The sequence below is a fragment of the Herpailurus yagouaroundi genome, unplaced genomic scaffold (genome assembly GCF_014898765.1).
Source record: "Herpailurus yagouaroundi ecotype Mexico unplaced genomic scaffold, PumYag 252, whole genome shotgun sequence".
Classification (NCBI taxonomy): Eukaryota; Metazoa; Chordata; class Mammalia; order Carnivora; family Felidae; genus Herpailurus; species Herpailurus yagouaroundi.
This window is the reverse complement of record NW_024412469.1, coordinates 1,585,542-1,610,492: the sequence shown is the minus strand read 5'-3', so window position 1 is coordinate 1,610,492 and position 24,951 is coordinate 1,585,542.

Below are 24,951 nucleotides of genomic sequence, written 5' to 3'. Positions count from 1 at the left end.
AAATAGCTCCATGATTAGGCATAAGATAGAAATTTTAAATCTATCTAGTTATGTGGTATGCAAAAAAAAAAAAAATTATGCAGTGTCATCATCGCCTTCCTCCAAAATGATCACAATGTCTAACACTAGACAACACAAGGTGCTTTTGCTAATTTGCACAATGGCACTGCATAAGCTAGTGATGGCCTCACTGGGTTGGCTCAGAGATGCCTCCTCCAGCACGCCATTCTCCTTTGCAGAGTTGGCCACAGAGCCTCCCTGCTGCTCTCAAGGTTATAGGAAATCAACATCATAAAACATTGGATAAAGGATATACAAGCAAACGAAAATATGCTCAACATCACTTGAAATCAGGGAACTGAAAGTCACCATTAAGCTGTGATGAACTGCATTATTTCCCCCAAATTCTTCACTCCTCTCAGAATCCACATCTTTTGCCATGTAACTTTGTGGTTTCCACCACTAAAAGAGAAGAATATATTTCCTCAACCCCTGACTTCAGGTTGAGTCATGTGAATTGCTTCAGTCAGTACAATGAGGGGAAAATGACAGTGTCAGTTCTGAACCTATACCTTAAGAAGCTTTGTAGATTTCCACTTGTCCTCTTGTGCCTCTGGCTTTGTGATGAGAACATCCTCCATCTTGCACACAGTTCCTAAACATATGATGAGCCATGTGGAGCAGAGTTGCTCCAGTAACTGTGGACTGAACCAGAGCCTCCCCAGCCAAGCTGGACACCTGCAGTCAGTAGATCCACACAACTGAGCACAGAGTAGATCAGTCAAAGCTGGTAGAACTGTTGGTGTGTGAGAAATTCTGAGATTACTATTTTAAGCCACCGTGTTTCTGTGTTTGTTTTATGTGTTTTACCATTTGTGTGGTGTGTGTGTGTGTGTGTGTGTGTGTGTGTGTGTGTGTGTGTTGAAAACACTTAAGATATACCTCCTTACCAAATTTCATGTATACAATACAGTATTATTAACTATGATATGGGTTGAGAAAAATGGGGACATGTTGGTCAAAGGGTGCAAACTTTCATTTAAACCACTAGTGGCCTGTTTATGTATGAGTATTTTTGCGGTAGAAACCAGTATCAGCTTCCACACGATTCTCACAGCCAGTACTACTTCCAGCACTGCATGCACCTGGGAAATAAGTCTCCATCACTCTCCTTTTCTCTCTTCCATCTCCCTACCCAGATGAGGTCATTCCTCTTCCTCTTGACCAAGCATTAGAATCTTATCTTCTCCTTGCCATTCTGCAGCAGAAGTTTAATTCCTTAATGAACTAGATCTTTCTCTACAAGTATTTGATACTTTACCTACTTTCTCTAAACCATAGTTCTTATTTCATAATTGGGACTAATTACGAGTTACTATTTACTATTACAAAGTCAGATAATGCATGTAAAGTGCCTGGAAAGTAGCAGAAACATAGTAGGAATTCAAAAACAGTAAACGCTATTGTCCTCTTAAAACTCATTTTCAGGGTGCCTGGGTGACTCGGTTAAACATCTGACTTTGGCTCAGGTCATGATCTCACAGTTTGGTTCTTGATTTCAAGTCCCACATTGGGCTCTGTGCTGACAGCGTTGAGCACGCTTTGGATCCTCTTTCTCCCTGTCTCCTTGCCCCTCCCCAGCTTATGCTTGCTCTCTCTCTCTCTCTCTCTCTCTCTCTCTCTCTCTCTCTCTCTTTCTCTCTCTCTCAAAAATAAACATTAAAAAAATTTTTAAATCACTTACATAATGATCTGCCCTGAGACCCAGAGATAGGAAAATCCCATTTGATAATATTGTGTAAAAATGCTTAAGATAAAGGTAATTGCTAATTCATCCCAACTTTTTAATATAACTGTACTTAACATAACTTGAAAAACATATTTTCAATATAACATATGTTAATCTTGTGGTAAGTCATTTTGAGATTTGGAGAATTTTTAAGTCACCTAAAAAGTGTCCTAATCTCTTTGGAGGCATTCCTCCCCTGATTAGCCTGAAAATTTGAGACTCAAATAATCAATTAACATTTTAGTCATTCATTGAACCACTACTTAGTGTGCATCTACAGTTAGTTGCTGCATGAGATTAAAGGGACATAAAATAATATCCTTTCCCTATCAAATTAGAAATGTTGGGAAGTTGCTGCATCAACACAGTAACAACTGCCCAAGCTACCATGTATTGAATCAAATGTTAACATATTAACTAGGATAGAAACTAAGGTAGAAAATGGAATACTCGAATTGGCATAATTTAAGGAGAGATTAACAAAACAACTATTTGCAGACATGAGGGCAGGTACATGGAAACCACAGGGCAGGGCAGCACAGCAGAGGCAGTAACAGTGGGGTACTATCCCCACCCCAGGCCTGCAGGATGAGAAGAAAGCATTTACCTGGACCAGGTGAAATAGAACCGTATAGATGTGACCATCTGACAGGAACTGTGGTTTGATGGCAGAATCTAGTGAGGCACAGGGCAAAGGAGCCTGTTGATGATATCTATGCTTATCAGCCTTTCAGGACAGAGATAAATGTGGAGGGAAGATCTGAAAGGGCATCATCTTTTGAGCACACCAGGATACAGGAACCAACTTCCCCAAAAGATATTGTCTTAGCCTACTGAGAGATACATACTCATGAGTATAATGGTAAGGGAAAATTCCTTATAAGGGAAAATTCACTCCCCCTGGACCCTCCTGGGAATTTGGAATCTAAATCATGTTGGAAAAACTGCTGGGAGACTCCCCTACAAATCCAGAGGGCATTAGATAAGATGAACCTTGGATGGGATTGCAGTAGTCTGGAAAGTGAACTATAAATGAGGAATTCTGGGCTCTTTCCATACCTTTCCTCCAGGGAAAGAATGCAGGTAATGGTATTCAAATTATCTTCCCTCTAGCCCTGCTTGTTTATGGTCAGAAGAGGTTCTGCCAATACACCCCATAAAGGAAAGGAAATGGAGATGATGACAGATTACGTTTTAGCTAAACTGCTATGTAAAGTCTTAAACATCCTCAAATTGGACTATTTTCATGCTAGTTAAAATAGTTGGCACAGGATATTTTTCATGACCCTATTGTACTAAACCTTTACCTCCAGATTTTCCTGGTAGGAGGTGAAGTTCATTGCTTCCAGTGGGACCTTATACTTCCTGCCAATATAATTGTGGGTGGTGGTGCCATTTGGAAATAACAATCTTCTTCTTTGGGTTCAACATGGCCCTGAAGAGATAGTGATATTTTGGCATTTTAAGTTCCTTATTTCCAAAATGCATTAGCCTGTGTGCATATGTAGTTGCTTTCCAATTCAAAATGATGCTTTTGATTTGAATCCAAATAAGTTTTCCATCCTTGCCTGCAACCTCCAAATGATTTCATTGCCATTATTCTCTTAGCGTCATCTGTGGATGAGAATGCAAACAAAATTTCAGGTCCTCCTTGGCATCTCTGATTCTCTGAAGGTTTTATTTATACTAGCATAATAGAGATTGATTGTACAATAGGATAAACAACCTTCAGCTTATGTAGGAATATTTTCAACATCCCATTTCCCATTCGCATATGTCCTCAATAAGTAACTCATCAAAGAAGTCTTATTTTCTGCACTCTTCAATGCTCGCTTTAGGGACTGTTCTTTTTCCTGATATTGCAAGGTAGCAGCAAATAATGTCACAGTTAAGATTTCAAAGGCACAACATTATAACCTCTTTATCTCTATTGCCCATAATGAAAATCTATATTGCAGTCATAGTCTTCCAAGAGACTGTCTCATAATTAAGTTATATGCTTTTAAAAAATTCATCTTCTGCTTTTTTCTTTTTTATCTGAATCTTCTGCTTAAACATGTTTGATGGCATCTAGTCCCTTATGGGATTAACACCAACCTTCTTTAAATGGGTGATGGGCATTAAGGAGGGTACTTGTTGTGATGAGCACTGGGTGTTATATATAAGTGATATCACTAAATTCTACTGAAACTAACGTTACAATATATGTTAACTAACTGGAATTTTTTTTTACATTTATTTATTCTTGAAAGACAGAGAGAGACAGAGCATGAGCAGGGGAGGGGCAGAGAGAGAGGGAGACATAATCAGAAGCAGGCTTCAGGCTCCGAGCTGTCAGCACAGAGCCCAACGTGGGGCTTGAACTCACAAACGGTGAGATCATGACCTGAGCCGAAGTCAGATGCTTAACCTACTGAGCCACCCAGGTGCCCCATTAGCTAACTGGGATTTAAATAAAAACTTGAAACAAACAAAAAATAAACTAAAAAACCAAACAAACAAAAAAACCCAGTCTTCTTAGTATGCCATTTATTCATTTTTGCAGACATTTATTGAGTGCCATCTCTATGACAAGCACTGTTATACGTACAGAGGACATTTTAAATATCATTCACACTGAGCTGCTTGCCTTTCTCAGACATTCAAACTTTTCTCAACTCCTTGACTTCTTTATTGTGTTGTCTATCAGGGCATATTTCCAAATCACTTCTTCCCATTTTCCTGCAAATGCCTACTCCTCCTTCAGAATTCTCCTAAGCCCACCTTCTGTGAGCACCTTCCCCAACTCCCTCTGGCAGAGTTCATCACTCCTTCCTCTGATCCCACAGAGAAGAGTTCTTCCATCTTTATAATAGCCTTTGTTACATCTGTTGAAACTATAAATATGTCTATGTCTCCCCCAATCTGGGAGCTCCAGGAGAGAAACGTTGGAATTTTGTTCACCAGAGGCACCTAGTACAGTGTATGAACTCAAAGATATGCTGAATGAATGAATGAATGAATGAATGCAAGAGGTAACAAACAAAGCACCAGTTGAAACTCTGAGAATAAATTCTCTCACCCACAGTTAAAAATTACTCAGCTGAGGATCTAATGTATAACATAATGACTATAGTTGACATACTGTACTGTGTGATTGAAATTTGCTAGGAGAGTAGAACCTAAATATTCTCACAAAAGAAGAAGAAGAAGAAGAAGAAGAAGAAGAAGAAGAAGAAGAAGAAGAAGAAAATACACAGTAAATATGTGAGATGATGGATGTGTTAATTATCTTGACTAGGGAAATTTTTTCATCATGTACATATATCAAGTCATCACGTTGTATGCTTTAAATATTTTATAATTTTATTTGTTAATTGTACCTCAATAAAGCTGGAAAATTATTTATTAATTCACTTATTCATTCTTTTTTTAAAAAAATAATTACTCAGCTGGAACTAAAAGCCATCATTGAGGCCACAAATTATTTGGAGACTTTTCAGCTCCAGGTGACAGGCTGATAGCCTAGGTCTGGAGAAAACTACAAACCCCAGCATGCATATTATTCCACATCCATTCTGCTGCAGCATGGACATAGTGGTTATGTCTTCTAGAAAGCTCTTCTGCAGAGAGGACAACTTCAAAGACAAGGAAAGAAGCCAGCTTCAGTGCATCTGAACTTCTATGTATGTGTGCCCTGAGTCATTATCTCAGACTGAAGGATTCTCCAAAAAAAGGGATTACATCTTGAGCTTCTAAATTTCTCCTTCCCCTAATCCCTTGTTTCTCACAGGACTAAACACAGCTTATGCTTCATAGAATTATTTAAGTAACAAAATGTTTCTGGATAAAAGAAAAGTAGGATGAGATTATAGAAGCTAAGAAATAGTAGCTGCTGTAACAAATACATCCCAAAACATCAGTGTCTCATCACAGTAGAATTTTATTCTTACTGTATAATAGTCCAGTGTAAATTCACTGCTCAGCACACAGCTTTCTTCAAGGTGGTAGTCCAGAGACCCTGCCTTCCCTTATGTGGCACCACTACCAGAAACTACAGTATCTTCCTCATCCATCAGTAGAAAGACAAAGAACACTTGAAGGGAGCACAGCTTCTGCTTAAAACCCTCAGCCCAGGGGTACCTGGGTGGCTTAGTCTGTTAAGCCTCTGACTTCAGCTCAGGTCATAATCTCATAGTTTGTGAGTTCAAGCCCCATCTCAGGCTCTGTACTGACAGCTCAGAGCCTGGAGCCTGCTTTGTTCTGTGTCTCTGTCTCTTTCTGCCCTTCCCTGATCATTCTCTCTCTCTCTTTCTCTCTGTCATAAATAAATAAATAAGTAAAAAAACATTAAAAAATTTTAAATACCTAAGGGGGGAAAATATTCTCAGCCCAGAATGGCACACATGGCACACATCACTTTTATTTCTGTTTCATTGGTAAAAACTATTCTCGTGACCATTCCCAAAGACAGGTAGGTGGGACATGCAGTCCTGGCCAGGTAGCCTCTCCCTTGTAATAACCTTGCACACTATAAGAGGGAGTCCCAATCTGGATGTTCAATTATGCTTTTCTGATACACAAGTCTTTATTGGGGAAGTGGTAATAAAGAAATATGCTTCTATGAAATTAATCCCATTTCTCCAAAAATGAAACTTATTGTGACCATAGAATATAACCTCCTGACTCATTTATAATTCCTATATAACCACTTCTCCTACTACAATTTCTGCTTAACTTCTGAGAATCTCCATTAAGAGTCAGAGCTTTGCTTTGAGAGTGCAGAGATCATCAATCCTCTCAAAGATTATTCTGGATAAGGTACAGCATTTTCCAAACTCGGTTATGCAAAACTCTGGTATAGTCATGTGGAAATTGAGTTTGAGAAGCCCAACATGCTGTGCTTCCTTCCCTCTTAGAGGTTCATAATGCATTTTAACACAAAGATTTGGAGAAATGCTATAGCATAGAAATCTGTTTTACTTTGTTCAAAGAAGCATTCCTCAAACTTATTTAACCACTAAGTTTATACTTTGAAGCACACCTATTAACCCCAAAATGCTGTATGAGAGTACAAAGTAATAAAAATAAGAATTAGAATTTACTGAAACCTCTCATGTGTTAGACACTATGCTCTCTGGTTCAATGACAACTAACCTCTATGAAGTAAGAATCTTTATCCCGTTTAAAGATGAAGAAAAATTAAGCTCAAAGTATGAAAACATTTGTTCAGTATCAAAATTCCATCATTAAAATGTAACCTGTTTGGATCATTGAGAAAAATGACCTAGAGATTATGTATGTCTGTCCTTTTAGAGGTGTCATCTATGAAAATAACACAAAAGATGTCTGAGTCCCCAGCTTAATGTCAGATGCACGGTGAGGATTCATCCAGAGATTTGCAAGGCCAGTGCAGCAAAACTCCACATGAAATTGGCTTGTTACTTTCTAACCATACTTTGCTGTTCACTTTCTAATCAGGCTTTCCTGACATGTGATTCTGTAGTGAGAATGAAAGAAAAATGGAGATCCAAGGCCCTGAATACAGAATTTTCCACAGAAAGAAGTTTCTCCCTCTGGGACCAATAAGTTCCCATTCTCAAGAAATGCTGGGACTATATGGGAACTAAATTTCTACCAACAGCCTTGCCAGGTAACAATAACACCTCATTAAGTTGCATAGGCTCACTCTTAAAATGCTTAGCTATTCACTTGGGGAACCCAAAGAGTAGACATTTTGTTCCCATTTACCATCCCCATCTCCTAGAAATGACTGGATTTCCTGAAATTATGATTGTGTCATTTCTATCATTACATTCATTTTGTAAAGAAACTGTTTAGAGGATTGGAAAGACCATTTGATCAAAAATCAAGAGATCTTGACTCTAGCCTCAATTCTGCCAGTAACATCTGTGTGACTTTGAACAAGTCCTACTTTAACAACAATTATCATTAGCTTGTATTTCTGCTTCTGTTTTCATCTGTTAGATGTTATGGTAAGAATTCTTCATTTATTGTCTCATTTAATCCTTACTTCCCTTTAAAGTGGGCATTTATCATCATTTCACAGGTAAGAAAACTGAGGGTCAGAGAGGCCAAATGACTTGCACAAAGTCACAAAGGAAGTGGAGACATTTGGCTGTATGATTCCATGATCCAGGCAGGTGGATTCTAAGACCCACATTATTAACCAATTCTCTGCAGTACCTCCTCTTGGGCTTCTCATTCTATCCCAAAGTTGAGGGGTTTTCCTTTAATCTTTAAGGCTTCTTCCTACTAAAACCTTCTGTGACCTGAAAACACACCCTGTAAAAGCTTTTACTACCTTCTAGGACTAAGCTGCAATTTCTGGTAGTTGCCACTAAGTGGATATTAGTAGCTTTCTGAATTGTGACACAAAAATCTTAGATATTAACTATCGTCACATGGAATTTCAGTTGTTAATTATTCACATAGGCAGAAGTTTGTGGATAAATAAAGCAAATGATGTTAATATGCTTATTTCTCTCAAAATTTTCTTCAATCAAAATAGTGTACACAACAGAGCAACCTAGATTTACTGTCAATCTAATGAGGCTAAGCAACATTTCCAAGCAATTTTGAATCAGTAATTTTTGTATTCTTTTTCTTAAACAGGGTTCTCCAATTATATAAGTTTTATGACCCACAAAACTCAGATATGTCACTATTTAGTAGCTCTGCATTCAGTCTGACTTGGATATAGATCCTGGCTTCACCACTTAATGTCTGTGTGACCTTGGATATATTACTTAACTTCTCTGTGCTTCCATTTTCTCTTTTGAAACATGGGAGTTATAACAGAGAATGGATCATAGGATTATTGTGCAGATTAAATGACTGATTGCAACAAATCACCTAGCATAGAACACATGAAATGATCAATTAATATAAGCTATTGTGTACTTATTTATTACTTTAACAGCATACATAAATGCTGACAGCATATATACCATTTGAGCAAAATTTGATGAGCTGAATAGTTATATACAATTGCTACTTTGGCTAGGTAGAGTCCCACTGTTAATAATCACCATTTAAAGAACCGTTTTCACTCAGACCTAGTAAGGAAACATACTCTAATTTAAACTTCCTAGAATATATTCACCATGGGTAGATTTAGCTATATCAAATAACTTAGAGAAGGGTTACTTTGGCATTCTTCACTTTCCTAATAAGCCCTTGACCAGCTCTCCAGAATGCTCAGTTCTTGGTTGTTGGAATTAAAAATCCACTATCTTTTGTCCAAAGCGCATATTAAACATTTTTTTTCGGTTTATTTTCCATTTTAATTGGCAGTATACTAAGTTACTCATTTCCTCCTAACTTTTCTACATGGAAATAATGATGATGGCTACCTCATTGGCTTAGCATTTTATAATAATTCCATCTAACTTTCAACACATTGTTTATGATGCAGTCCAGGCAGGCATTGATATTTCATTTTACACACTAAGAACTGAAGTTCAGAGTGGCAAAATGGCTTGTCCAGAGAAACAGAGTTAAAAAAGTAGAGAACAGGAAGGGAAACCAGGATTTCTAACTTGTATTCCAAGACTCAAGATTTTCACTTTTCAAAGCTCTAGTCCCTTCTTAAGATAATCCCTTTGTTTCCTTTTTCAAATCTGGGTTCTCACTAGACACATATATTCAAGGGGGCCAACATATTTTTTTTATGAAATATATTGAACACATGAGCAGAAATAGAGTATAAAGGGTATCAATAAATGTATGTAGTACTCTTCTCATGATTATTAATCATTTAAGGCATTCTAACCTCTGGGAAAGTTCTCATTTAATAAGCACCACTTCAAGAACCAATCTTATGTGTGTGTAGATATAATGGAAATTGTCTTGTGAACATTATTTGTGAAATTATTTAGAATGTTATTTGGGGAAAACCTCCTACCAAAGAGACCCTCTGTCCAGACTTGCCACCACACTGGAGGGTCTGCCATTATTCCTCTTGGGTTAAGATATTACTGACCCAAGTATACTTGGTTTTCAGGTGCAAAACTCACTGCAATAGTCAACTGTTTAAAAGCTACCAAAGACAATTATAGATGAATGCCATAGACATATGCATATTGGAACCATAATAAAGAAGGAGACATGGCAACAAAGAAAGGTTACAGAATTTGGAGTTGAAAGATCCGGGTTTTAATCCTACTTAGTTTATTTTTCCACTCTAGCATGCTGCTTCTCAGCTTAACGTCGACTTTTTTAAAGGTACCACTTAGTGTTGTCTCATTTAGATTAGTATTACCGGATCTTTGGACCTTCAGAGTTATTTTTTTTCTAACCCTTTAATCAATTCCATTAGTGATCTTAAAGAAGAAGTAAATAGCACACTGATGAAATTTTAAGCTGATATTTTTTAGGAGGTGGTAGAACACCACCGAGGACAAATAAGTAATGCAGACTCTTTGGCAAAGATATATTGAGTTCTAATTTAAGAGGGAAATGCAAGATATTTCCCTAGGAGAAATAATCTAAAATATCAGTGATCAGATGAAGCAAAATAAACTTAACCATAAAAGCAAGACACATGGGTTAGGAAGATAAAAACATATTTGTCATCACCAACAGCTAAAGAAACTGCAAAACCATCCTATGCCTGGAAAAGTTTGATATTATATAACGGTGCCCCATGAATCAAGGCCCTGAGTAAAGCCACTAGCAACAGGAAGAGTGACTTTCAGCCTAAGGACCATGAACAGACTATCACATTTTGGAGTAATACAGGTATTAAGGATACTTGTAATTGTCACAGTGATGCTACTGCTACTATTAAAAATAACAATAATAAAGTCATCTGTTTGATTGGCACTTTATGATTTTGAAAGCACTTTCATATACATGATCCTCAAAACGACTTGGTGTGGTAAACAAGAAAAGAATTATAATTTCTGTTTCAGGAGAGAAGATTAGACATTAAGGTGGGGAAGTAATTTCTACAAGATTATTTAATTCATGAATTCAATACCGGCACAGGATTTCAAAACTTGATTTCTCCTTACAGTCACCAAATCTAATCCCCTCTTTTACGTATTGGGAAACTAAGACTTAAAGACAGAAAGTTACTTTCTCTAGGATAATGGAGTTAATTAGTTGCAAAGCAAGCACTTGAACCCAAAGATAAATGATTGATCTTTTCACCAAATTCTCTTGTTTCCTAGAAGGTCTTGAAAGGAAAGAATGATTAAATAGATCCAGGTTGGTTACAAAATTTTGCAGGAAGAGTTAAGGTCTGCCTTTAATGTTAGATGAGAAAGAAAGATTTTCACTAAGGTATTTGCAATAATAGTGACACTTGCAATGGAATAAATGAATGCAGTTTGAACACCTCTGAATCAGAAAGATATAGATCAAATAGGCAGAGGAGCGAAAATGACACCAGCAATGTGGGCATTGATTTATGAAGAGAGTCTAGAAGATTAAAAGTGCTAAATATGCATGACTTGGCTAATGACTGAGGAAATACAAGGAAGTCTATAAATATTTGAAGGGTACAAATGCTATACAGGAAGCAAAAATATTTTAAAAGCAAGGGGGAGAAAGCTAACACTCTTAGATTAATAAAACCCAATGAAGAGAGGGAAAAATAAGAGCTAAACATAAGGAAATACTTAAAAGTGAGATTTATTATTTCCTAGATTTCTCCTCCAAGATCAGAAGTGGAATCTATCATTTGGGATATTTAAAATCTCATTGGACTTAAATACCTAAGCCAGTGACAAAGGAAGTCATGTTCCATGTGTGTGTAGGGGCTGGAGCCCCTGCCCTCAAAGGGCCTTTCCAGCTTTCATTTCTGCAATCTTGGAACTACACAACGCTGCTTACATTGCTTTGGTTTTCATTAATTTTGAAGGTTAAGGCTGTGGAGCTATGTGCGGTAAGAATAATGGACTCTATGAGTGTTTATAACTTCTCTGCTCAGTGCAGGGCCCTAGAGATGCATTTGCTAACTCAACCACATAAGAGAAGATCCAAATTGACATTATAAAACTGCTTCTCAAATAAATGAGATAATTAAACATAGCAGCTTTGTGAGGGAGTAAATAGGTATGTCCTGTTTTTATTCAGGGTCACCCACCCACTTGCTCCCACATGAAGAATCAAGTAGGACTAGCCTTGCACCAGCAGAGAGCATGTAAGAAACACCCTGGCTAAGTCAAAGGTTGTATCACTCTCATTGCCTCTTTGCTGGTATTTTACATATGTTGCCTAGTTTGTTAGCCTAGGTTCCAGTTTATAGCTTTTCCATGCTCAGTAATATGAGATGCCTGCTTCTCCTGGGTCTGCCTTATCTTGTTCTCAATACCTATGCCCTTCTGGATCCTGATTCTGTGGTCAGCTATTGTTCTGCCCTGCCTATTGGTACCCATGAGGTTTGATATTGAAATGTGGCTGGTGTAATTATTGTGGTAATAAAAATAATAAAATTGAGAACTAACAATATGCTAAATGAAGAAATAAAATAATTAAGTATACTGAAGTCCCTGCATGTTCAAACTTGAAAGGCTTTTTTTTTTTTTTTTCTGTCTGTCTTGCCTAGAGTTCCAACTCTGGCTGCTGGTCCCTGGACAGTGTCTATATATCTGTACCTATGGAGGACCATAACTGACTTGGAGTGAGTGTTCAGTATTTGTTAAGTGAATAAATGAATAAATAAATTCTAGACCGCTTGGTTGGCTGAAGTTTAACCATCCTACTCTTTGTATCTCCAGATCTTGGGGATCTGGTCCCACATCCCCAGACACTGGAAGGATCCTGACCATACTACCTGAAATATTGACATTCAACTATCTTTAAATAGCATTATTTCCCAGAAATCCTAGTGGTTAGGCCTTATTTACCATATTGGAATTATGTAGGCTCTGGCACTAACCTTCATAAAACCCTAGCTTATCCCATTATTTTAAACCATGTGATTTGGTTATGTGGTCACCTCTAAGGTTCTCTGGGGGTTAATGTTCCAGAGCTTCTGGATACTCCCACTTCTTCTTCCTCCCCAAATACTTCTGGAATGACACCCTATCTCCCAACACAACCCATGTCACTTATGAAAACAAAAAACTTCTTTTTAAAGAATTTTTTTTCTCTTTTTCTTCTTCTGGATAATCTTTTTTTTTTTTTTTCCCCAAACAAAAGGATTACTGAGATTCTCAGTCAGAATTCTGGTTACCATCACATCTCAAACAATTCATTAACAAAGTGGTATGGAAAACCACTGAAGATCATTACAGCTGTAGTTGGAAGCCAGTGTGCCAGGATAATGAAAAACAATTCTGCCGTTCCCCATGCTCTGTTAGTTGTGTTTGTCATAAATGAGTTGTGAAGATTTGGAGTGAATGATCCATATCATATTGAACTGTCCTTTTTTTATCGCTGACAATTGAAGGTGACTGAGAATCAGGGCTAGTGTCAGACTATATCTAATTGGAAACCTTCTCTCATTAATGTTCAATGTTGACTTGTATTACTTGATGAAATTAGGACCACAGTAGAATGGATTTTATTATACAGAATGAGCTGGTTGAGCTCTCTTCCATTTCAGTGTTTTTTTTAACCTTATCCCACCCCTAATTCTGTGGCAGAAGGGGCTCAACAGAGCAGGAATTTTGAGTAAAGCAGGTCTGAGAACAAACAAAGCAAAAATAGTCATGTCGTAAAGGAAATTGAAACCATATGGACTTTATGTCACATATGTTTGAGTAGTTCTAGGGGACTTCTGAGGAACCACAGGACCAGGAGGACCTCTGGGAAGTCATCTTGGCCCCAGGACTCCAGGTACAACTGCCCGTAGCCCACCACAGGCTGATGAGAACATACCTTGCATGTAAAGGATATGGTATGGAGAACACCCACATCTTCCCTCCATTCTTTCCCAGTTATTGGCTGCCCTGATAAAATGCACTCTTGGAAGCTCTCTTTGAAGGTCTGGGTCTTTAGCTGAAAGACATTATTTCCAAGATAAAAAGTATTTGAATCAAGGAATGGGAATTCTACTCTAGCTATGTTTCCCCCTCCCTGATCCTTACACTTTCTGGAGGAGGTAAGAGGAATCAGGAGTGGATAAGGGGAGATAGAAAATCTGAGTAGAGAATTGAGTAGAATACTCCAGACCCATGTGGGAAAAAACTTCAGACCCTCCTACAAAGAGACAAGAAAACAAACTTGTTTTGAATAATGAAAACATAGCCAATGCTCACAGTATGATTTTTTTTTTATTAAGTATATGTTAGTGTCATAGAGGTTAAAGGGCTACAGTCTGATTTTTGGAGACCCAAAGACAGATCAGTTTAGTTTTTTTTTTTTTTTCATAGCTCTGTCAACTTACAAATAAACTAAGGCTGATAATAGCAACCCACATTCTGAAAAATTAGTTGATCATTTTGCAAATGTAAAACTGCTTCCAAAAGCTTAAAAACTAGAAGGTTCAGAAATTTCATCTGGAAACATCCCAAACCATTACCTACAAATTTATTTATTTTCTCTAAAATCCCCTATTCTTAGAAATATGGGTTTTTAGAATATACATTTCATTGACTCAGAGATATACACAGTGATCTTCAGTTTCAGAAGATGAGACAATGGCTGATTTAAGCTATTTTGATGCCTAATTAATGCTCAGAGCATTTATGGTCTTTGATTCTTCTAACCTTGAGACACTATAATCTAGTAAAATTGAAGAGAAAGAGGGAAACTGGTCTTAGCAAAATTGTGATACCAGTAAAGTTACTCCTCTGGGCCCTCCCATCCTCTTTCCATGTCTTTTTCATCCTTCTCCAGTGTCAGTCACCAGGACCCTATCCCCCATCCCCACTATGGCAGTGCATAAGAACCACCTTTCCCATTTCAAGCCTTTTTAATGATTCTTATGTCCACTCTCAAACCATATTCATCATGTGCTTCTAGAATATTAATGGCACTATCATATGTAATACATTGCCCATTCTAGAAGCATTTGGAAGTAACTAGAACCACTAATTCATTGTGCAAGTTCTTTTCTTACCTGGATGGAATTTATTCTTCAAGCAGCAAACTGAACTCAATGTTATAAAATTGATTATACTTCATCCATCACCTCCTGGATTTCATCAAATTACAGACTGTTAGTACCTCGGTTGTATGTCATCATTTTTTGGGTAAGGAAATGGAAGCCTACAGAGTTAAACTGATACCCAGGTCACTTAGAGAGTTAACGAATGGACTAGCCACAGTTCTCAAATCTGGACCCCTAATACAGTGCTCTTGCCACCATAGGACACTACCAACTCCACTGTTTCAGACTCCAATGTTTCATCCAGTGCTACTAAGAAAATTCTCTCAGACAGAGGAGAGTTCTTTGGCTAAGTAAAAGATGATAGAAAGGACATTGCCATGCTAACACAAAATCTCCACTGCTATATCTAGAATACAGAATGTCTAACTGATAAATGATATATGCTGCAAAGAAAACTCAATGCAAGAATAACTTGTGGAATATGGAACCATGCCATGAAAATATACTTAAATGTTGTGATTATGCTAACACATTTTTGCATCGCTACTACCACCACTATCATCTCTGCCAAAGATGTCTTTGTAGAAAAGGGAATCAAACAGGGCTATGAAGAAATTATAGAGTAAGCAAAGTAAGCAGAATTCCATCTCAGAATCAAAAATTGTATTAATATGAGAAGAACTTCCTATACCCTAGATGTGATTGGGGGCCTCAGGAGAATGCCCATTTAAAAGATCTACTCACACAGCGCTTAGTTGATACCAAACATCTGGTCAGAGAGAAAACAATTCAGTCAATCAACCAGATGTTTTGTCTACCCTCTGCCAAACATCTGGGCAATTGATGGGATCATTTCCTTTTCATTAGGGAGCTTGGCCACAGTGACCCAGAAGTGCAATCACAGCATGAGAACACAGCATAAGGATGACAGGTATCTTGACCCACCAGGATCCCCAGAGTGGGACATTTTTCAGGTCTGCATGGGTCAATTCAACATTACTTTAGTTTGAAATTTGTTGGCTGTTTTTTGTTCTGAAACACTTTGATACCAGCACATTTTCAAATCCCTACTTCATAAAAAGAAGAGGCCTTAAGTTGAAAAAGAACACCTTATTGACATTCAAGGATAGGAGGCGATTGGCTGAAAGCTATACAGGTTTCCTCCCAAATTGTCATTAAGTGACCTTCTTCTGCTGTTTCAGCTGCTGTCGGGGTAAAGGTGCCGACATTTTGTTGGCACTGGCCTGTAGAATCATAATGAGTATAGAACTTGGCTCCATTATAAAACATAATCCATCTGACAAAGGGAAATCATTTAATGGCCACTCTCTTAATTACAACAATTTGGATGAGAGAGAAGTTGAGGACAACAGCAGAAAGCATAACAAGGTCACTTAATGAGAATTTTGTCTTTGGTACCCTTCTGGTAGACCAGCATCCCCAAGGGTTGGAGAGGAAAGTCAACATTTACCAATATTTTCCTCATTGATTCTAATCAAAGGAAAGGAGGGAAAAAATGAATATGGGAATAAGGACAAGTAAAAAAACATGCAAACACAGGGAAATAAAAGACTTCATTGTCTTATATATTGAGAAATAAAAGTATAGCTATGACAATTGTAATTTATTCTATTATTCTCCTGAATTTTATTCTTGGGCTGAGGGTTTTCCAGAGGAAGATTATAGGCAGTCAACCATGGGTCACATCTCACTCAGGAATGTTACAGGATCTGACCTAGGAATCTTCAGAAAGTTAGATCTACAACTTTGCTGACAGCCTCATAGGGAGATTGTCCTTCTAAAGAGTACTGAGTTTGCCTTCTTTGCTTATAATAATAATGGTAATGCTTTACAGGTGTTCAAAACTCTGTTGTTTTCAAAGTGCTTTCATACAGATGACTTCTTTTGATCTTTGCAGTTTAAAGTGAAAATTTCAGTGTAACAGAAACAGAAGGAAGAATATAATCAAATATGTACTTTATGCCTATTACTTTCAAGACACTTTGCTAAGCACTTTCACATGGAATTGTATTTAGCCTATGCAAGTGAGGGCATATGTGTTTTTATCTCCTTTTTTAACTAAGGAGAAGATTGAGCTCAGAGGTGCCAAGTAATTTGCCCAAAGTCACCCAGCCATTAAAGGCCTGGATTGGAATTTGAACCCAAGTCTCTTCTCAAAGCCCATACTTTATTACACTCCATTGTGACCATAATTAGTGCTTTAAATTTGTCAAGACAACACTAGCCAGAATGTAATTTCATTCAATGTAATTTATTTAGTAACATAAATTATGAGCATATATACATAATGTATATAATTATATATATACGCACACACCATATCTGACATTAGACCATCTCTGGAGAGTCTGAGTAAAATTAAAGAGAACCAGACCATTTTGGTAACATATTCATTTAGCCAGTCATTGAAAATCTATAAATGATCACCGTGTAAATTGTACTGTATATTATGCTAAGAACAAAAAAGAAATGGATGATCCCTGTCCTCAAGAAACATATGATTTGGTTAAAGGGACTAATTAATATCCTGTATAAAATAGTATTTAAGTTAATACTTGAATTTTACAAATGGACATAAGAAACTACTATAATTTTTGGGTATAATTTTTAACTTGTTTGTCCAGTTAATAATTACTCTATAAATCTATATAAGATTAAAAATAACCTAAGGAAAGTATAAAGTAATTTTTTTAATTTCTATCCTATCTTGGAATGTCTCTCAGATAAAATTGTAAGAGGTCAGTACTAGATCACATTCCAAGGCCTATAGGTAATCAATTCCTAGCAACTCTGTGAGAGTGGTATTATTACCTTTATTTTACAGATGAGGAAACTGAGGTAAAGATAGAATTCAAACATAAACCTCTCTAATTCAAAGATTAGGCTCTCTCTTATACTCTCAGAAAGGAATAGAATTTTAAAAGATAAAGAAAAAGGAAGTATTTTTTGAGTGAAGATTTCAGAAAATCTGGGAAGTAACACTGAAGCATGTTTGTTGCACAGAAGGGTAAACTGGATTAAAATAAGGGCCTATATTTTGGGAAAATAATGTGGGCTAGTTAGGCCAAAGCCAAATTTTGGAGGACCTTGAAAGAAAAACAAGAGTTTGTTATAAGAAACAGAAAAGCATTGTCAATTCTTGAAAGATCTTATTTGATTAAATTGGCAACAGACAACATCTTATTTGATGAACTGGAATGAGAAAATACAAGGAAGAAAAAAAACAGACTTTGTTTGTAGGCCACTGTAATAATAAACTTTTCTTAATAATGAGGGCAGTCCATTCAGAACAGATGTAATACATGTAATACATGTCCACATGTAATACATAGCTCAGCCCAGATGTGCACTGGCCAGATCGTGGAGTGGTTTGGGAGGAACCTCAACACTGACAGGAGTTGATTAGTACCTTTTAAGTCAGGTTTATTGAGGCATAGTTTATATACAGTAAAGTTCATTCTTTTAGGTGTAGAGTATTAGTTTAGATTTTTTCATTTACACAAATGGGAATAACTTTTATTTGTTTCTTTGTTAGTTTGAGATATATATATATATATATATATTTTTTTTTTTAATCTAAATCTTAAGTGAGGATTTGAGTCTCCATGTCTAGGAAGACATTTTCTGAGCACCAATTAGCATGTACAATGAACCCAGCACAAAATCACTGAGGCACAATCTCCCCCTTGAAGTTTTTATTTTCATTCTTCTTTTCTGAACTACCTGGGCAACCCATTATTTTGGCTTTCAGAGACCCCTCCCCTAAATATTCTGTCCTCTCAGCCTTTCTCTAAATCAGTCATGAATGCCTTCTGACCCTCAACTGCATGAATATCATGGAACCCATCACTTCCTGTCAATGGGCATTTACATGATCCATTCCATAGCCACTCACCTCCCACTCAGCACAGCTCTCCCATGCATTTAACACAATCCTTTTGAAACTCTGGCCTTGAGTCTAACACTGTTTCTCTTGGGTTTCAGATCCGCTGGCTCTCTTCATCTTCCTAAACTTTACAGACTGAAATACTCCACAGTTTCAGGCTCAAATCTCTTTTCTTTATCTATGCTCAACTCCTAGATAATCTCACTTAATCCTGTGGTTCTAAATACCATCTACGTACTGATAACTCCCAAGTCTGTACTTCCAGAACTAATCTCTACCTTGAATTCAGAAAAATATATACAACTATTAGCTCAACACTTTCACTTGGATTTTTAAAAGTTATCTCAAATGTAACATGTCTGAAATCAAACCTTTAATACCTCTCCTTCCCCAATACACTTCTTGCACTTGCATAATCTCAATAGATAGCAGTTCCATTATCAGATGTTCTGGTCAAAACCCCTTTAATGATTCATGACTCCACTCTTCTACATCCCATACACAATCCATCAGCAAACCTATTATATCTACCTTTAAAATAGATCCAAGCTTCTTCCTGCCTTAAGGTCTTTGCATTCACTGTTACCTTTGCCTGCAATGATCTTCCTGCAGATGTATGCATGGCTTATTCCCTTATTTCTTGAAGATATTTATGCCAATATCACCTCTTCAGAGATGTCTTTCCTAAACCCATAATTTTTAATAGTTCCATCTCCCAACTATTACTCTATATTCTTCATTATTCATTTTTGTAGCACTTACTTCCATTTAATACAGCAGTAGTTGATGATATCCCACCTATATTATTGATCATACTTTTTGGCTTCCCCAGAAGTCATCACAGATACTTCCCTTACAGCCATGGCTTTCTTTGTCTCTATAACTAATGGCATTATTGCTTTTCTCTAGCAATAGAAGCACATTCAGCCTATGTGCAGGGCAAGCCAGAAATGCTAAGCAGTTAGCATCCTAGGAATGAGGAGGGATGAGAGTTTTGTGAATAAATATCCCAACATTTTGTCCCTCAAAAGGACAACTCTGAATAGCCTTTTGTACTGACTTCCTGATGGTCCTCAGTGGTATTCAGCCCCAGTTACCCATAGTGGTAACCCACTCATTAATATACCCTTTATTGACCGCCCCCCCCCAATTCTCTGCTTCACTTCTCTACTTCCTCACTGTGCTTCATGAGGTTACCTCCTAAATAAACTACTTGAATCCAAATTCTTTTCCCAGGGTCTGTTTTTTTGAAAACCAAAATGAAAACATATTTTATACATGTATTTGTTTAGTATCTTACCCCCCACTACAATGCAAGTACCAGTGCAACAGTACAATGCAACAGTAAAGTTGTTTTGCTCACTGTTGTATCTCTGGCTTCTATGCCCCCCGCACATAGGAAGCACTTAATCACTTTTTGTTGAATGAATATGAATCAATAAACCTGATCTCCATGTGCATTTGACTCCCCCTCACCCAATGTTTTCTTGCCATTGGACTGCAATTTCATGAGTTGGAAGATCTGCACTGCCATCATGAAAATAAGACAAAAGGAAAGAAGGCAGGTGAGACTGGGAGAGCTGGAAAAAAGAAAAGAAAAGAAAATCACATTCTTTCTCACAAGTCTCTCAAGGGTAACAAAGGTGGCCTCTGAAAAATACTATCCGAATCTGAAGTGAAGCTGGGTTACAGCATGGTCACTGAACTTGGCCTCATCAAAAGACTCTCATACCCAGAATAGCAGTAGTCTCTGTTAGTGGAGCAGAGCAGGAGGATCAGCTGGAGAATGAGAGTTTGACAAAGTCCTTCTCCTCTTCTAGTGTTTTCTTCCTCTGCTGATTTTTCTTCAGCGTCTAAGACATGGTCTGCTTCTGAATAGCAGGCATGATCTGCTGGCCACTAAGCTGAAAGGAGAGGTAAGGAGCAGGTGTATGTGTTTGTTCTTGACCCCAGTGGACTCCCCTTTATTTGGGATAAATCCATTGCTCCAAGAACATAAGCAGGGTGCCAATAAAATAACAAAGAGAAAGAAGTTCATTGGGATATCCAAGTGAGAGAAGTCTGCACTAAGAATACAACAGGGGAGTGATAAACCCCACCTGTGTACTTTCAGCTTTACACACATCATACTACAAGTCCTAGCCAGAGCAATGACACAAGAAAAAGAAAGAAAAAGTCACCTAAATCAGAAATGAGAAAGTAAAATTGTCTCTGTTTGAAGATGCCATGATCTTATACAGAGAAAACTCCAAAGATTTCACACACAAAAAAAGAACCATATAAGAAATAATAAATGAATTCAGCAAACTTGTAGGATACAAAATCAACATACAAAAATCATTTGTGTTGGGGTGCTTGGGTGGCTTAGTTGGTGAAGTGTCTGACTCTTTGACTTGGGTCATGATCTCATGGTTTATGGGATTAACCAGGCTCTGCATGGACAGCATGGAGCCTATTTCAGATTCTGTTTCTCTCTCTCTCTCTGCCCCCCCTCAAAATAAATAAATAAACATTAAAAAAAGAAAATGATTTGTGACTCTATACACTAACAATGAATTATCTGAAAAAGAAATAAAGAAAACAATCCCATATATGATAGCATCAAAACAACAAAATCATTGAGAATAAATCTAACCAAGGGGGGTGAAAGATCTGTATATTAAAAATTTAAGTCCATTGATGAAAGAGATTAAAGAAAACACAAATAAATAAAAATGAATCCTGTGTTCATGAATTAGAATTAATATTGCTAAAATATCCAAACTATCCAAAGCAATCTATGGATTCAATGCAATCCCTAACAAAATTCCAATGTCATTTTTCACAGAAATAGAAAAAAACAAACCTAAAATTTAGATGGAAACATGAAAGAACCCACATAGATAAAAAAATCTTGAGAAAGAAGAACAAAGCTGGAGTTCTGATTTCAACTTTATTACAAACTGATTTCAAACTTTATTATAAAGCTGTTGTAATCAAAACAGCATGGTATTGGCATAAAACAGATACAGAGATCAATGGAACAAAATAAAAAAAACAAGAATCAAAACAAAAAACAAAAAACAAAAACAAAAAGAAAGAACAAGAGAGCCAAGAATGAATATTCCCTATTCCCAATAGAGAAAGAATAGTCTCTTCAGCAAATGGGGTTGAGAAAACTAGATAATCAATCAATAATCACATGCAAAAGAAGGGAATTGGACCCCCATCTTAAACGACTTACAAAATTAATTCAAAATGGATTAAAAACTTAAGTGTAAAACCTGAAACTATAAATCTCCTAAAAGAAAATATAGGGGATGGGGCGCCTGGGTGGCGCAGTCGGTTGAGCGTCCGACTTCAGCCAGGTCACGATCTCGCGGTCCGGGAGTTCGAGCCCCGCGTCAGGCTCTGGGCTGATGGCTCAGAGACTGGAGCCTGTTTCCGATTCTGTGTCTCCCTCTCTCTCTGCCCCTCCCCCATTCATGCTCTGTCTCTCTCTGTCCCAAAAATAAATAAACGTTGAAAAAAAAATTAAAAAAAAAATATAGGGGAAAGCTCCTTGACTTTGGTCTTGGCAATAATTTTTTGGATATGATGCTCAAATCACAAGCAACAAAAGCAAAACAAGTGGGACCACCTCAAACTGAGGAGCCTCTGCACAACAAAAAAAGATCAACCAAACAAAAAAGCAACTGATAGTATGGGAGAAAATATTTGCAACCACAGATCTGATAAGAGGTAATATCCAAAATATATAAAGAACTCATGCAATTAAATAGCAAAACACACACACACACAAACACAAAAACACTCTGATTTAAAAATGAGTAAAGAGGGGCGGGCGCCAGTCAGTTAAGCGTCCGACTTCCACTCAGGTCAGGATCTCAGGGTCTGTGCGCTCTATTCCTGTGTCAGATTCTGTGCTGTCAGCTCAGAGCTTGGATCCTGTTTCAGATTCTGTGTCTCCCTCTCTCTCTGCCCCTCCCCAGCTCATGCTCTGTCTCTCTCTCCTTCTTTTGAAACATTAAAAAAATTTTAAATAAAAATAAAAATGAGCAAAGAGCCTAAATAAATATTTTTCCAAAAAAAGACAAGAAATAACAAATGTTGATGAGGATGTTGATAAAAGGGAACCCTTGTGTACTGTTAGTGGGTTTGTAATTTGGTGCAGCCACTATGGAAAACAGTATAGAGGGTCCTAAAAAAATTAAAAACAGAACTAGCATATGATCCAGAAATCCCAGTTCTGGGTATATATTCAAAGGAAATGAAATTAGTATATCTAAATGATATCTGCATTTCCATATTCTCTGAAGCATTATACACAATAGCCAGGATATGGAATACATATATTTTTTCTATTCATACATATTCACATATATACACATATACAAATAAATATAAATGCATATATTTCAACCATAAGAAAGAAGGAAATCCTGCCATTTGCAACAATATGGATGAACCTTGAGGGCATTATGCTAAGTAAGTCAGACAAAGACAAACACTATTTGATATCACTTATATGTGGAATGAAAAAAATTCAATTCATAGAAACAGAGAGTAGATTGTGGTAGATTGTGGTTGGCAAGAGCTGGTGAAGGCAATGTAGAGATAATGGTCAAAGGGTACAAACTCTCAGTTTTAAGATGAATAAGCCCTGGGGATCTATTATACAGCATGGCAACTATAGTAAATAATACATAAGTGAAATTTGCTAGAAAGAGTAGATCTTAAATGTTGTCAGTGCAAAAAACAAAAAAACAAACATAAACAAAAACATGGTAACTACAAGAGGTGACAGATGTGTTAGCTACCTTTATTGTGGTAATCACTTCACTTTATATGTATATCATATGATCACATTGTGCACCTTTAACTCACACAATATTATTTGTCAATTATATTACAATAAATATAGGGGTAAAAAACATATGGTTGGTGGAAATAGTGACCTTTTTTCTTTTTTTCTGGAGACTGTCTCAGACATTTCACAGTCTCCAGTGAGAGTTGTGAAGTCCCAGGTAGAGGAATAGACAGAGCTGAGTGTGGTCAACGGCACTCACTGACACTGACAGGTGTCACCGGACAACCCGTTTCACAAAACCAAATCTCAGCTTTAAAATTATAAAATGAGACAAATGTAGCCTGTCTCAGAGTTGTTGTCAGAATTAAATAAGATCACACATGTGAAATGTCCTGGCACATCTAGGTACTCAAACCATGTTTGCTAAAAATGCTGAAATGCTTGTCAGTGCTGCTCCAAATCCCACCTGCATTAGGTGGGGCCACTGTTTCCTTCGTGTGACTTCCACCTTCCCAGGCTAAAGTGTTTCCAGTTTCAAGAGAAGAGGGGATAATGGAGCAGTTCTGAGAAGCTGATAAGATAGTAAGTAGAAATGAATGAGAGCAGGAGGTGAGAAAGGAAGGGGGTGTCAAAATATTGTCTGTGCATTGTCTGTCTGGGAAGGTCTATTCCCAGAGGACAGAGCTAGAGGCCTTTTCCTTCCCTATAATCCCACTCCAGGTCCAGACAGGGCTTCCATAAGTACTATCTGCTGATGACATCTGTGATGTTATGTCCCCCGCTCCCCTCCTTGGGAGCGAAAGAACAGCTTCCTCAGACTGATTTCATGTTAGACAAAGCAGTCCTGGCTCCTTTGCTCTCACACTGGGCAGGGTGGGTAGAGAGCAGCGAGGGCAAGAGAAAGGGAGGCAGAGCTGTTGGTAGCTTTCCCACTGCCAGGTATCTCTGACTCCCTGTGGAAAGGAAGCTTTGTGTTCAATGAAGTAACAGCCAGGGGCCAAGGCAGCAGCACAGAAACCTGAGGATTCCCCATGTACTTCCCCACCAAGACAGAAGAATCTCTTGAGGAAGGCAGGAAGAAGTTGGCCCACAGAAACACCAAGTCTATGACAGAGCTGCTTACCCCACTAAAGACTTCTCCTAAATGAGTTGGAATTTCCTAAGATTACTTTCAGGGCTGTAAGAAATCAAAGAGAGAGAGGAAATTAGAAGAGAACTCTGTTTACTGGGTACCTAATATGTGCCAAGTTGACATGCATTCCTCATTTAGTACTTTTAACTCTCTTTTGAAATAGGGAAAAGTGTTATTCATATTTTATTTGGAACTCACAGGGTTTAAGAAACTTGCCCAAAATTACACAGTAAATGTACTTTTTTCATCTCACTTCACCAATCCAAAAATTCAGGTTGCCAAATATCCTTCCTATTGCAGTGAGTCATGTGTCACTCAAGGCAGGCCA